A 14,304-nucleotide genomic window follows, 5' to 3' on the forward strand; every position below is an offset into this window, starting at 1 on the left:
AAGGGAAAAGCTGAGAATTCAGTTAGAAGGCTACGCACATACTGGGAGAACTGCGGTTCTGTGAGAAATAGTACAAAATGTTTCTAGTTTGTACGTGCTCTGTCCTATAACAAGCTTGAGAACTGGTAAAAGGATTGAACGGCTATAAGGAAATTTACTTCCAGCGAGGTCCACATCATCCATCAGCTTTTACAAATCAGAGAAAAAGGTGGTGCAGTCAGGACTCACTGACAGACAAGAGGGGTTCCCGCCGCAGGTTTATATACATGTAGGCCTATGTAATCACCACATCTCCACGTGCAGTGCTGCATAAACATGGCTGAGTCTTTTCATCTGTAAACTCCCTCAACGGGGCCGCTAGCTCTCTCACGGGTGAACAGTTCAATTTCCTGCTTCATTGTAGGAATTCTGCCATGTCTCTACCACTTTAGTTTGACCATCTCTGTTACTAAGTTATGGAATACTAAATAAATAAGTAATTAGATACCTTACCGTTACTGCGCTCATAAAGAATGATAAGAATAATGCGTCTTGAACTGGTTGCATTAATTAGTGTCTTGACGTTTCACAGACAGTTAGCTTGTTGTGGTAGGCTGGTAGCCTATTTTAGAGCATATCAAAAGAAAGACTTGTGCTATGTCTTCCTTAATGCAATAGTAATTGGGGGTGCAAGTGGAGTCTCGCAGAGGCAAAACTGTGGCGCGCGTACACTGTAGGTGCGCCGCAGTCTGCGTGATCTGCCTGTAGGGAGGGGCGGGCCGGCCCTGCGAGTAAAGTAACGAGTAAAGTAACGAGTAACTGTATGTAGAGAGTAACGAAGTGTAATATATTACTTTTTTTTTAAAGTAATATGTAATATGTAATATATTACTTTTTTTTAGTAACCCGTGGAGGAATTCTGAAATGTTTTACCGTTACATCACAAAAACGCACAGCAGAACCAGACCCTGGAGCGCCGGCCTCTTTATTTACTTACTCCTCTTCGCCCCCTATGGGTAATAACGCTGAGATGAGAACTCTCCATCGTATTTAGTCCTTATATTCCAGCAGATATGTGAAATATCTGAAAGAATTGTGCTTTTGATGATAAAAGCATGAAATTTGGCACACTGTTAGAGCATGCCCTAAGGAAATATTTTGGCTATAGGGCCATCGCAAATTTGTCCAATGGCGCCAGTAGTTTAGGATCTAGACCACCTAGGATCTTGATTCTGGTGGCTAATCCTACATTTTCAAGGATGGGGAATGCATTGGTACTATTTACAACATGCTAGAATGTAGTTAACTATATGTATCTGGTATTCAGGGAATAAAACACACAGTAAACCATTAACATATTTATTATTGTGAAGTCATACATGTTACATAATATATATGAAATATTACAGGTTTTCAACTAAATGCAGACTTAGTTCTGAAAACACAGTCCACCAAAGTGACAAAGGGCACTGCACTGAATTGCTGCCTTGACACATTTGCATTGTCCACTGCACCCCTTTTTGCATCCACAGCCGGGGTGTTCACAATAGGCCTGGTAATGTGGTCCATTAAACTTCCCATCCACCTGTGGCCTTCCTCTTCCACCCCTAGTCATCTGGGGATGGGAGTTCAGGGGCTGCAAACATCATCTGTCCCCAGCAGTGACCAGCCTGGAAGGCAGCTCTCTTTGTGTGCTGAATCGATGCTGCTTGTGTTGGGGGGAGTCCTTCAATTGTTCTACCTTTCTGGGTGAAGAGCTGCTTGCGTGCCTGATTGACTGACTCCTGGCTGCTAGTGTGCCGTTCATACAATACCAGAGAGCAGTGTCACGCTCACTTCTCTACTTCCCCTCTTCTACGACCAGGCCAAATCTGTGGCCATGATTCATCATTCCATGGATCGGTAAGGCAGGCATTGGAGATTCTGAATCCTGGTCAGATCACTCTGGATCAACCTCTATACGCTGTGGCAAAACAAACCCAGTGGAGCTGGCCAGCAACTCACAGTGAAGATCATTTTATTGTGATGTTTGTTGGGTTTCACATTGAGATGGCAGCACTCAAGGTACTTGGCGACCTCCTGGAGGGGTAGCGGGTGGACAAGAGCAGTGTCATGTTCCCAGTTCCACTTCTGTTCTATCATCCTGCAGCTGGAAATAGAGTTGATGATCTATGTGCGATTAATAAGAGAGGCCGACTCTACATGAATGCCTTGACCAAAATTGTGCCTTGGTTCATTTAATTACATTTCAAACTTTTATTTATGCAGCTGAATCCCATTGAGATCATTGATCTATTTTTCAAGGGTGACCTGAAGGGTCCTTTCTCTGGGACACACCCACTATGCCGGATGGATACCAGTCCACTTATGTGACATGATTGTGCTAAAAGATAACCATCCTGATGTCCATGGACAGTTTCTGAAAGGAAACTTTGCTGTGAAGAAGACGACGCGCAGCTTCTCTGCTATTGTCATTGACCAGGCCCACGAGCAGAACAATGCCTCTGTGAAAGGTGATGGTGGTGCTGTAGGCCTGACAGAGAACCCTGCAGCTCTGCGACGCTGGATGGTGTCTGGCCCCGAGATGGCACGTGTGGTTGGGGAGTTTAAGGCCTCCACTGAGAAGAGAAAGAAGACTGACACCCTGCACCATGAGCAGACCAAACATGCACAAATGGCATTTGCACAAGATGTTAAAGCACTAATGGGTGCTACATAAGACATGGGCAATCGATTCTGTGAAATAAGCAGTGAATATCTTCTTGTACTGGATACTAGAGACCTTGCAGATGCAGCAGTCATTGACACTCTGAACCAGATTGAAAAACAGGACGGGTATGACACGTATACAGTGGAGGAAATAAGTATTTGATCCCTTGCCGATTTTGTAAATTCACCCACTTACAAAGAAATGAACAGTCTATAATTGTAATGGTAGGTTTATTTTAACAGTGAGAGTAAGAATATCAAAAAGAAAAACCAGAAAATTACATTTTATAAAAGATAAACAATTATTTGCATTTAACTGTGGGATATAAGTATTTGATCCCCTTGCAAAAAAACAAGGATTCTGGCTCCCACAGACCGGTTACATAAGTCCATTTATTTTAGGAAAGTACCCCTCATATCAACTTGTTACCTGTATAAAAGACACCAGTCCACAGAATCAATCAATCAGATTCCAACCCCTCCACCATGGGTGAGACTAAAGAGCTGTCTAAAGACCTCAGGGACCAGACTGTAGACCTGCACTTGGCTGGGATTGGCTACAAAACCATCAGCAAGCAGCTTGGGGAGAAGGTGACAACTGTTGGTGCGATTATTCGGAAATGGAAGGAAAAAAAATTGACATCAATCAACAATCAATCACCCTCGGTCTGGGAATCCACACAAGATCTCGCCCCTTGGGGTATTGATGATCATGAGAAAGGTGAGCCAAGAACTACAAGGGAGGAACTTGTTAATGATCTCAAGGCAGCTGGGAGCACAGACCCAAGACAACTATTTGTAACACACTACACCATAATGCAGTGGTTCCCAACCTTTTTTTTACCAAGGCACCCCTGAAAATATTTCTCGACCCCAAGGCACCCCAACTTTTTGTAGATTTAAAAACCACTTCAGAGTTTAAACTAAAAACCATAAATACACCATAAATTGGTTTTCAAGTGTGTATTTAATTGAATAGAACATTTTATAGAACAAATAATGTATTCACACATAATAACAAGAACCAGACTAAAAATGTCAACACCATTTCTATGATGAATTCAATATTATAAACAGGCCTACTAAGTAGGATCTTTGTTTTGGCTGAAAATAGTAGGCCTACCTGTGTAAAAACAGGAATACATATCAATACAGTTATTATTTTACATTTGGATTTCAAAAGAGGCAGGCCTATGATCACTTAGATTAAATAATAACTTAATACAATTGGAGGGATGAAACAATGCCCTCTGACCTGACTGTGGTCATGTGACTCATCAACCACATCCCAAATATGAAACATTCTGCATTTCGCTATCCAGATAATACTGATTGACAAAATCATAAATCATACATTTATAAGAAAGGCACACAAATTAACATCCAAACATAAACATTTCTCAGACCGTTACACGGTGCTAGTGCGACACTTGTGCCTGCTTTTGTGAGCAGAGTCTCTTGATGCGTGGGGGGTAGTTGACAGCGCAACGCGGAGGTCCTGCTCCACTGACAGCCGGGTCCGGGTCTTGTTTTTGACATATGCGAGTGAGGAAAACGCCTGCTCGCACAAGTAGGAGGTTGGAAACTGTAAAAACACATTGTTGGCACTCTCTGAGAGGGATGGATACTCATGTCCCACAAGCAGCCAAAATATATCCAGACGTAGTTCCCCGTGCTTCAGTTTCAAGGAGCGGTCCATAGATAGCTCTGCGAGTTCATCCTGAGCTCTGCTGTTTAAACTTGTGGCTGATATTAATGTTATTTTAGACTTCTTTTGCACTGCTGTTCCATCATGTTCTGTCATCCCTGCCTGTGTTGTTGAGGGCTGGGGTGCTTCTTTATTTATTGTCACTACGTAACAATCCATCTTGACATTATTTGGCGCGAGGATAAAAAGCTGCTCTGCACACCGTAAACAATGACGGCTGATGTAAATCATGAGAATTTAAGCTGTTTAATATTTCTAAATCTGAGCAATATATGTTTTATTAGCTTATGAACTCCATTGTACATGTAATAAAATAAAGTGTATATGAAGTGAAGTTTATTAAGCGAGAAAAAAATGTGGAACATAAAAATACGTTTTTTTGCGGCACACTTGGACAATGCTCGCGGCACCCCAGTGTGCCGCGGCACACCGGTTGGGAACCACTGCCATAATGGATCAAACCCTGCAGCGCCCGCAAGGTCCCCTGCTCAAAAACAACATGAAAGGCCCTTCTGAAATTTGACAATGAACATCTGAATGATTCAGAGAAGGCTTGGTAGAAGGTGATGTGGTCAGATGAGACCAAAATGGAGGTGGAAACATTATAATCTTGGGGTGTTTCTCTGCTAAGGGGACAGGACGACTTCCCTGCATCGAGGAAAGGATGGACAGGGCCATGTACTGTAACATATTGGCCGATAGCCTCCTTCCCTCAGCCAGGACACTGAAAAGGGTCATGGATGGGTCTTCCAGCAGGACAATAAACCTGAACATACGGCACACAACACAGGAGTTGCTAAAGAAGAAGCACATTTAGGTGATGGATGGGCCTAGCCAGTCTCCAGACCTTAATCCCATAGAAAATCTGTGGAGGGAGCTGAAGTTTTGAGATGCCAAGAATCAGCCTCAACACCTGAAGGATTTGGAGAGGATCTTCAGAGAGAAGTGGACCAAAATCTTTCCTGAGATGTGCACAAACCTGGAGACCAACTACAAGACGTGTCTGACCTCTGTGTGTCCAGCAAGGGTTTCTCCACCAAGTACTAACACATGTTTTGCAAGGGCATCAAATACTTATTTCCCACAGTTTAATACATCTCAAATTGTATCTTTAATATAATGTACATTTCTGGATTCTTTTTGTTGATATTCTTACTCTCACTGATAAATTAAAACTACCATTACAATTATAGACTGTTCATTTATTTGTAATTGGGCAAACTTACAACATCTGCAAGGGATCAAATACTTATTTCCTCCACTGTATGTCAGTGAGCGCCTGGTCGAACAGAAAAAGCCCATCAAAGGTCCCATTAAAAGTAAAAACCTCCCTCTATTCAGCCAGCCTCCAGTCCAAGATAAATCCAGGTCCCAACAACAGCTCTCATCTCTGAAGAATGACTGTTCTCTGTTCTCTAGGCCGTTCATTGTATCTGAGATATGTGGTGGAAGTCTGGATGAGTTTTTTGGGATTAATTATGTGAAATATAATAAACTTTCTGCGCATTGAAGACAATAAGGCTGAACTGTTCTTCTTCCTGGCAACCAGTGTGACAGCCCTCAACACTGGCAAACAAATAATTAGTACTTGCAACATGCACACATGAGGAGGCTGATACCCGCATCCTACTACACCTAGGAGATGCTGTGAAGGAAGGGTATAGCAAGGTGTCAATACGCACAGTTGACACAGATGTGGTATCACAGCAGCCCAATCGACCCAGGCCTGTCGTGAACTCCTCCTGAATGTGTCAAGGTAGCAATTCAGTACACTGCCCTTTGCCACTGTGGTGGACTGTGTTTTCAGAACTAAGTCTGCATTTAGTTGAAAACCTGTAATATTTCATATATATTATGTAACATGTATGACTTCACCATAATAAATATGTTAATGATTTACTGTGTATTTTGTTCCCTGAATACCAGATACATATAGTTAGCTACATTCTAGCATGTTGTAAATAGTACCAATGCATTCTCCATCCTTGAAAATGTAGGATTAGCCACCAGAATCAAGATCCTAGGTGTTCTAGATCCTAAACTAATGGTAAAATAACAACCAATCCATTGGACAAATTTGCGATGGCCCTATAGTCAAAAATCTTCCTTAGGGCATGCTAAGTGTGCCAAATGTTATGCTTTTAATAATAATAATAATAATAATAATGCATTACATTTTTTTTATTAGAGCGCTTTTACAGGTGCTCAAAGCACTTTACAATTACACACTACACATATTAGACATGTAAGAGTCATTACTGTGGACAATACCCACAAGAGCAAACACGGGTAAAGTGTCTTGCCCAAGGACACAACGGCGTAAAGTGTCTTGCCCAAGGACACAACGGCCTGACGCAGTGGCGGCCGAGGCGGGATTCGAACTGGAGTTCACCAACGCTCTAACCACTGTGCCAAAAACGCCGCATTTTATCGTCAAAAGCAAAATTCTTTCACATATCTGCTGGACTATTAGTGCAGAGGTGCCCAGTACGTCGAGGGCAATGCTGGTAGATCACGAGTCATTCATAAAAAAAATAATCCAGCTCCGTTAAAATAGACAAAACAGGTTTTGATCCCTCCTTCCGTGGCCTCCCTGCCACTTAATTTAGGAGTTTAATTGATTGACAGAAAAAGCGACCTATCGCCTTCCAGTCTGTTAACCCAGAATGCAAAGCGATACAAACTCAGTCAAGTGCCGGGAAAACTCAAATTAAGTTAAAGAGACAAACAAGAGACAAACAACAAAATGAGGTGCGGGACCGAGCAAAAAGTTAAATGCCACATTCAAAGGTTATTTGCCTTATTTGTAAAGCAAGCGTCGCTCTGCCAAAGAAAGGTAACGTGGAGAGGAATTATCGGAGTGTTCACAAGGCATATGACAGCGACTTCCCTCCGAGTAGCGAGTTGAGAAAGAGAAAGGTCATGTATTATTGCTACAAAAACATTATCTAGCAGTCTTAGTGTCGCCAACTCGTTTCTAACATTCAAAAAGACAAACAAATGCGTCTATTGTCGGTGTATTTTCGATCTTTCCAATCGAGACGAGATCTCTCTCCCCTGCAGGGTGTCCGCGGGGTCTTAAAAAGTATTAAAAGTTGATAAATCAATTTAGCGAAAATTGAGGCTATTAAAAAGTATTAAAAAGTATTAAACGGCATTTTCCAAGGTATTAAGAAGTCCCACAGCAACGACAACATGAAACACCCTTTAATTTACTGAATCGACATGTCGGGAAACCCCCTCAAGGCGGCCCCATGCATAGCGCGCCGTAAAATGCTGCTTCTTATTTTAAGTTTCGTTGCCTTGCTCCGCTCTGGGGGGGGGGTGGGGGGGGGTCCCGAGGTGGGTAGACTGGCATACGCAACGCTCTGGGGGTCCAACGGCTCCGTGTGTAAGCCCTATATGATCATTTTCTGATAACGATGAAATAGCCCTTCTCCCTCTCCCCACGTCTCCTGCTGCTGCTGGGCTGTCAGAAGAGGGGGAGGAAAAGAGAGGGAGGCACCGTTTATTAAATATTATTATACAGAGAACAGAGTCGTTATCAATTTGTTTTAAAGCTCAATAAATAACAAAGAAGACCTCTGACCGGCACTTTTCAAATTTTGTACGGAAGATTTAAACTTTAACAGACATGTTGACCGGCGGAAACATTTTTTTAACGGAAACTCTGCCGCACGGTTCCCTCGTCCCTTGGAAGAGGCCGAGAGGTGGGTGTTTTTCATCTGCTGGTGGACTACCTGAGGGATATACAGCAGGAGAACACGCCGTCCACCGCGGAGAATAAACAGAAGGGCAACCATGGCAACCATGCTCCGGGGTCTTCTTCGCTGCTTTTGGTGTATTTTGTGGCGGCAGCAGCGCCACTTACAGGCCTGGCATATGTACTAAAGCGTTTCCAGCATTTCCAGTGGTCTAGTGTGAACGGACACATTAATGAATCGAATGCGTGTGAACGGAAGACTTTTTTGCGTTTGGTATGCGTTTGGTATGCGTTTTACCGTATGCGTCCTCGTGGGGCCGGGGTCTAAGCCAAACTATATCCGGTCACAGAGATCTGCTATTTTAAAGTAAAGTCAACACATATCGACCCTAATATAGTCTATATTAAGAACGAGAAAAGTCTTAACATATATATTGTTTTTTGTAAACATAAGACAAATGTGTGAGGGTGATGACATCAGAGCATCGTCCTATGTGCCAGGGCTTAGCCCCGGACAGCCCCAGCCCAATTTAAACCCTGGGTATTTGTGAGGGAGCTCCTATATGGCATTACCCCGCTGAAGCTCACCAAAGTTTAATATATTTCATAGTTCAAAGTTTTGTCAATTGTTTTGTTTATTGGTCAAATACTGGTTTCTAATGGTTTCTGAGGAGTTTTACTGGAATGAAAGAGCACAGAGTACAGAAGCAACAAAGCAGCATACTGCATTAAACCTAACCTTCACAGAGAGGTTGAAGTTCATGTGGAGAGGAGGCTTCAGTAGTCTGTCTGCACTCTGTTTAGTTGTGCTATCTTACAATCAATATAGTTAATGTAAGGTAAATTGTGTAGCCAATGTAACCGGTTAGAACTCAAACTTGCGATGAGGTCTTAAAATGTACGGAAAGGGTCTTAAAAAAGGACTTAAAAGGTATTAAATTTGACCTCAGGATTCCTGCATATACCCTGCCCTGTCTGTGTGGGAGAGGGAGGGGCAGTTTACACACACACGCAGGGCCGGCCCTAGACTTTTGGGGGCCCTAAGCAAGATTTTGTTTGGGGGCCCCCCTCACTCTAGCGCGTTCTCACTACACACAACACGGAACCAACTTTTGTCTTATGATGTTAGTATGAGCACACATATTGTACAAATAAGCATGTAAACACTAAAGTGGGACCTGAGAAGAGCAGCACAGTCTTTAAATTGACTACAAATAACTACCTAGGCTATAACTAATGACTATATAAACTCAGTGAACAGAAATATAGAAACTCCTCAGTCCTCAGTGACATATGTTTTGTTGTTGTGGCTCTGAGTCTGTACTCCAGCACATTATATTTGAAATGAAACAAGGACTATGAGGTTAAAGTGCATACTGTGACCAAGTATTAAATATGACTACTTTGTTGAAGTGTATGTTAATTTGTCCAATATTACATTTGATCCCCCATTTTAGGGGATCAAAAGTACTCTGACAAATGAACATAAACTTGAATAAAGTAGTCATATCAGATAGCACTGATGAACTGACAGTACAGAATAAAAAGACTGACAAAGTGACCATCACTGTTCAAAGATAGATATTTTTAATAAAAAACACTCAACTCTAAATAGAATATATAAATAGATCCAAAAATACCTTTAAAGGATTAAATAATATGTGCAAAACAAACTGCTTAACAATGAAATGAAATGTAAAAAAACAAATGCAAATACAAATGTTCCTCTCGTACGTACAGTCAGAATTGTTCTCTTCTTGCTTTCCTGGAGGCAAAGTCATTGATGACCTGATCATAGGAGATCTGGCTGCCAATCTGGTGGTTTATGCTGATTATTGCCATTCCACTCAGGCGATCCTGGGCCATGGAGGACCTCAAGTATGTTTTTATCAGTTTGAGCTTCGAGAAGCATCTCTCTGCGGACGGCACTGTCACTGGAAGGGTACAGGCTATTCTCAGCGCTATCCAAAGATTTGGATAGATCTCACACAGCTCGTTTTCATTTAAGAAGGTGAGCATCTCCAATGTGGTCATATCTTCTTTGGGAAGCTCTGGAAGGCTTTGCATCTCCATGGCTAGCTCTCTCCAGTCAACGTCTGCCTCTTCGCCACAGGTCAATGTTTTTCCCAGCAGGGCACATTGGTCTGTAAGTGACTCATCATCCAGATTATGGAAGTTGTGAAGCACTCCAAACTTGTCTCTTACTTCCCCCAGGGACTTGAATCTGTCCTCCAAAGACTGGATGCCACAGTCCACCACAACATTAAAGAATCCTGTTTGCAGTCTCGTCATGGCATCAGCCACTGCCTCGTCAGCTGCCTCGTAGGCAAAATGCGTCTTTTTGCTCCGCAGCCTCTTTTCTTTCAGCACTGCCTCAACATTCATATTTCCACAGAGCTCTTTTGCTGTGGCCTGAGCATCTGTGAACCCAGTGGCCCTGTAGGTTACCAGCGATGCTTTGGTTTTGTCTAAGAGACTGACCGCAACATCCAGCTGCATGTTGACAGACTGAAGGAGCTTGCTAACTGTATTGATCTTTGACAGAATATCATACCAGACAACAGTGCAGATCTGGAATCTAAATGATCCAATTTCTTCTGCCAGGGATTGGGCCTCAATTCTGACCATGAGATCATTTGCGTTTTCCCTCACCTCTAGCAAAGCCTCCCTGACCTTATCCGTTTGGTAGCGCAACGGCTCGATGCTATTCACTCTGCTCTCCCACCGCGTCTCACTCCAGGACTTGAGAGTGATGTCCACATGTTTTTTCAGGATGGTCCACCTCTGGGGAGAACCTGAAAACAAGGTGTACAGCTTCTGAACATTACCAAAGAAGCAAGTAGCATCTATTGATCCTTTGGCTGAATCCGCCACCATCAAATTCAGTGTGTGGGCTGCACAAGGAACATACAGAGCTTGAGGATTCTTCTCCAACAGCCTGGCCTGCACCCCTTTATTTCTGCCCTTCATGTTTGCACCATTGTCATAGGATTGTCCTCTGCAGTCCTCAAAGGGGATCTTCAGCTCCTCCAGCCTGTTCAAAATGAGTGTAGACAAACCAAGCCCTGTGGATGCAGGGGCTATGATGAACCCCAGAAAGTGCTCCCTGATCTCAGTCCTTTTCTTCACACTCACTGTTCGAATCACAACAGTCATCTGCTCCTGGTGGCTGACGTCTGGGGTGCAATCCAAAATGATGGCAAAATACTTGGACTCTTTGATTTCAGCCACCATTGCTGCAAGTATTGTGTCACTGATACAGGACATGAGTTCATTTTGGATTGTTTTACCCAAGTATGTAGTGTAATTTCCTCCACTGTCAATGCGTCTGATGTGTTCTTTCAGAACAGGGTCAAACTTGGCAATTAGCTCAACTTCTTTGAGGAAATTCCCGTTGTTGTGGTTATGCAGGGTGTCAACAGTCCCTCTAAGTCCCAGGTTCCTCTCTGCTAGAGATTGGATGATGGAAACCAACCGAATGAGCACCTCTCTCCACCTCTTCTTCTCTGCCTCCAGGAGGTACAACTCTGTTTTGTCTATTGTCTTCCCTTTTCTAAGACGGAGCTCTAGTTCCTTCCAAGTCAACACACTTTTCACATGATCTGGGCTGTTGTCGTGTAGCTTCAGTAATGCGCCAATATTCACCCAGTCCTGTTGTCCCTCTGTTATGAGCTTTAATGATTTCTTGGAAAACAACTTGCAGCAAAAGCAGTAGACTGAATCATTGTTCTTGGAGTATATTAACCAACTTCGCTTAACTTTCTCACCATTTACAAGTGTTCTAAACTTGTAATGATAATGAAAGCTTCTGTTGTTTGGTGTTTTCGGGAATACAAAATCTCTGTCCACCTGTACTGGCCCCCTAATCACCAGATCTGTACGTACGTGATCGTTAAGTACTGATGGCCACCCAGTTGGATCCATTGGTGAACCAGAGAGAAAAGGAGTAGAAGTTACAGAGGTAGGTGTAGTAGGCGTAATGGTACTGCTCTCAACTTCAATGGGTACAGAAATACCTATAGGGAAATTAATTAAAACAAATAAGTTTTTGTTACTTGACATGTTTACAAGTTGATGTTCCTGGCAATGAAAAACACAGTTGAATGATTGAACACAATAGTAATAATAATATTCATAATAATAATAATAATAATAATAATAATAATACCATGATTGATTGGACATATAGTGCTTTGCTTTTCTTGACAAACAAAGTTAAGGTCTCTTTGATGTAGGCCTAAACTTACCAGCATTGTCAGAGGTGGTTTCTTCAGTGATGGAAGTTGATGGAACTGCTATGGAATAAAGAAGTATATCATTGTTTAATATATGACTATAGGACTGTCTCTAGATCAGCTGTCTTTTCACCACTATGGCGCTGCTTTTGAGATAGCTCCAAAGTGCTGATCCAGAATCAGTCCTTAAAAACAGGTATCATCAAACTCCTGCCCCATGCATGACAGATATTTATTATAAGCAATGAACAGCGAGCTTGCTCAATAGAACTTCGACAAATGGCAATTGTAGCTAGCTCTATGGGCTTAATCTATACACTTAACACATCATTTACCAGCATTGTCTGAGGCGGTTTCTTGGATGACATCGGAGTCACTGGTGCCAACAGCTGACCTTGTGGTTTCACATTCACCAACAGCAGCGGTGGAGGTTGATTGACCTGCTATGGAATAAAGAAATATATGATTCGTAATGTAATGACTTAATATTCCAAATTCAGAAAGCTCTCACTTTGGGCCCATTTGAACTCACCAACAGTGTCCTCAGTGGACGTTGTGGTGTGTGCTGGCACCTGCTGTGGGCTTCCAAAGTACTTCAGAAGTGCTCCTGAGGAGAGTATGTTACAGAGTTAAGCTTTATGGAAACAGACTTGAAATGGAACATCAAATGGAACATACTAGCTTTATATAGCTAATTCAATATTCAGCCAATGAATACTTGCATTTACATGAACTTAGAACCCACACAATGATGTTTGGATAGTTCGATAGATAGATAGATAGATAGATAGATAGATAGTACTTTATTAATCCCAGGGGAAATTGGTTTACTTGGTCAAAATATGAAACAAGCACATATACCTAGCTAACATTAGCTACGAGTGTGACTTGCTGCCTGAGCTAAACTTTTCTAAAGTAAATTAATCAGTAACGTTAATAGCATCGCATTATTCTACAGAAAGGCTGAGATAATAATGATAACTTGGCTAGTTAGCTAGCTGTAACGTTAGCTAGAAAGTAAGTAGTAGTAGTAAGTAAGTTAGAATACTCCCAAATCCAAGTTATCCAACTATTGTTAGTGGGACACAGGACAGGAGACAGAGCCATAATATGAAGTTACATACCTTTATTGTCTTGCCTTTTTTCTTCATTAAGTTTTCTATTTTTTCGTTTTTGATCACCAGAGGCGTATGTCCTTTTTTTGCCAGACATCATGCAAACTGAAGGCACCACAGTTGAGCGCTCAGCTTTGCCTGCCTGCTCGCTCAAGTTGTCACAGCGTTACAAATGTGCCACAAAACCAACCAATCGGAGAACTCGAGAAGGTCAATTCTGATTGGCTGGTCGTCTCCAATCATATCTTCTATCTGAGATAGATGAGAGTAACACCTACGCCACGACGATTGTTTTTGTACTCCAAATATTAAGCAAAATATGTCACATTATATAATGACTGTTACAGAGTCATCATTTTGAGAAAAAGGCCTTCAAAGTTTCCTCTTCTCTGGATCGATCTGATTGATTATTAGCGGAGCAAATTATCAAAATAGTACGGAGGGAAGATATTTTCGTTTGGATTACTGGTCTGGGGGAAGCCCGCGAGTGTGTGTGTGTGTGTGTGTGTGTGTGTGTGTGTGTGTGTGTGTGTGTGTGTGTGTGTGTGTGTGTGTGTGTGTGTGTGTGTGTGTGTTGTGTATTTTTGCATTTGTGTGTATTGTGGGAAAACACTCGAGAAACACCGGCTGTTGTTATGCCTGCTGTGACGTCAAGTTACTCCGTTCTCCGCTTTTAATTATGTCGTTACAAGCTTAAAAGTTGTATTTATCATCTGAATTTGCCGAAACAAGTTTAATATTCTGAAAGCCAATACTTTGTTTATTTGAAATCAGATGAAAACAAACTGTAACGGACCCTGCCGTGTTATCTATGATTACTATACACCTTACATTCATCATTTCAGCGGAGGGAGG

General features: G+C 42.2%; 1 protein-coding gene and 1 long non-coding RNA gene across 2 annotated transcripts in view; one reads left to right on the forward strand and one right to left on the reverse strand.

Moving 5' to 3' along the window:
• The window catches only part of naaladl2 (N-acetylated alpha-linked acidic dipeptidase like 2), a 1,042,014-nt gene that overhangs the window by 528,910 nt on the left and 498,800 nt on the right, over positions 1 to 14,304 (forward strand). The window lies entirely within an intron of this gene.
• LOC307032940 lies at positions 11,899 to 14,005 on the reverse strand. Its single transcript, XR_013806388.1, has 3 exons — positions 12,670 to 14,005; positions 12,347 to 12,394; positions 11,899 to 12,115 (listed from the first exon to the last, which is right to left on the reverse strand). It is a non-coding gene; the product is annotated as an uncharacterized lncRNA (long non-coding RNA).

Source organism: Notothenia rossii (assembly GCF_949606895.1).
Source record: "Notothenia rossii genome assembly, chromosome: 1".
NCBI lineage: Eukaryota > Metazoa > Chordata > Actinopteri > Perciformes > Nototheniidae > Notothenia > Notothenia rossii.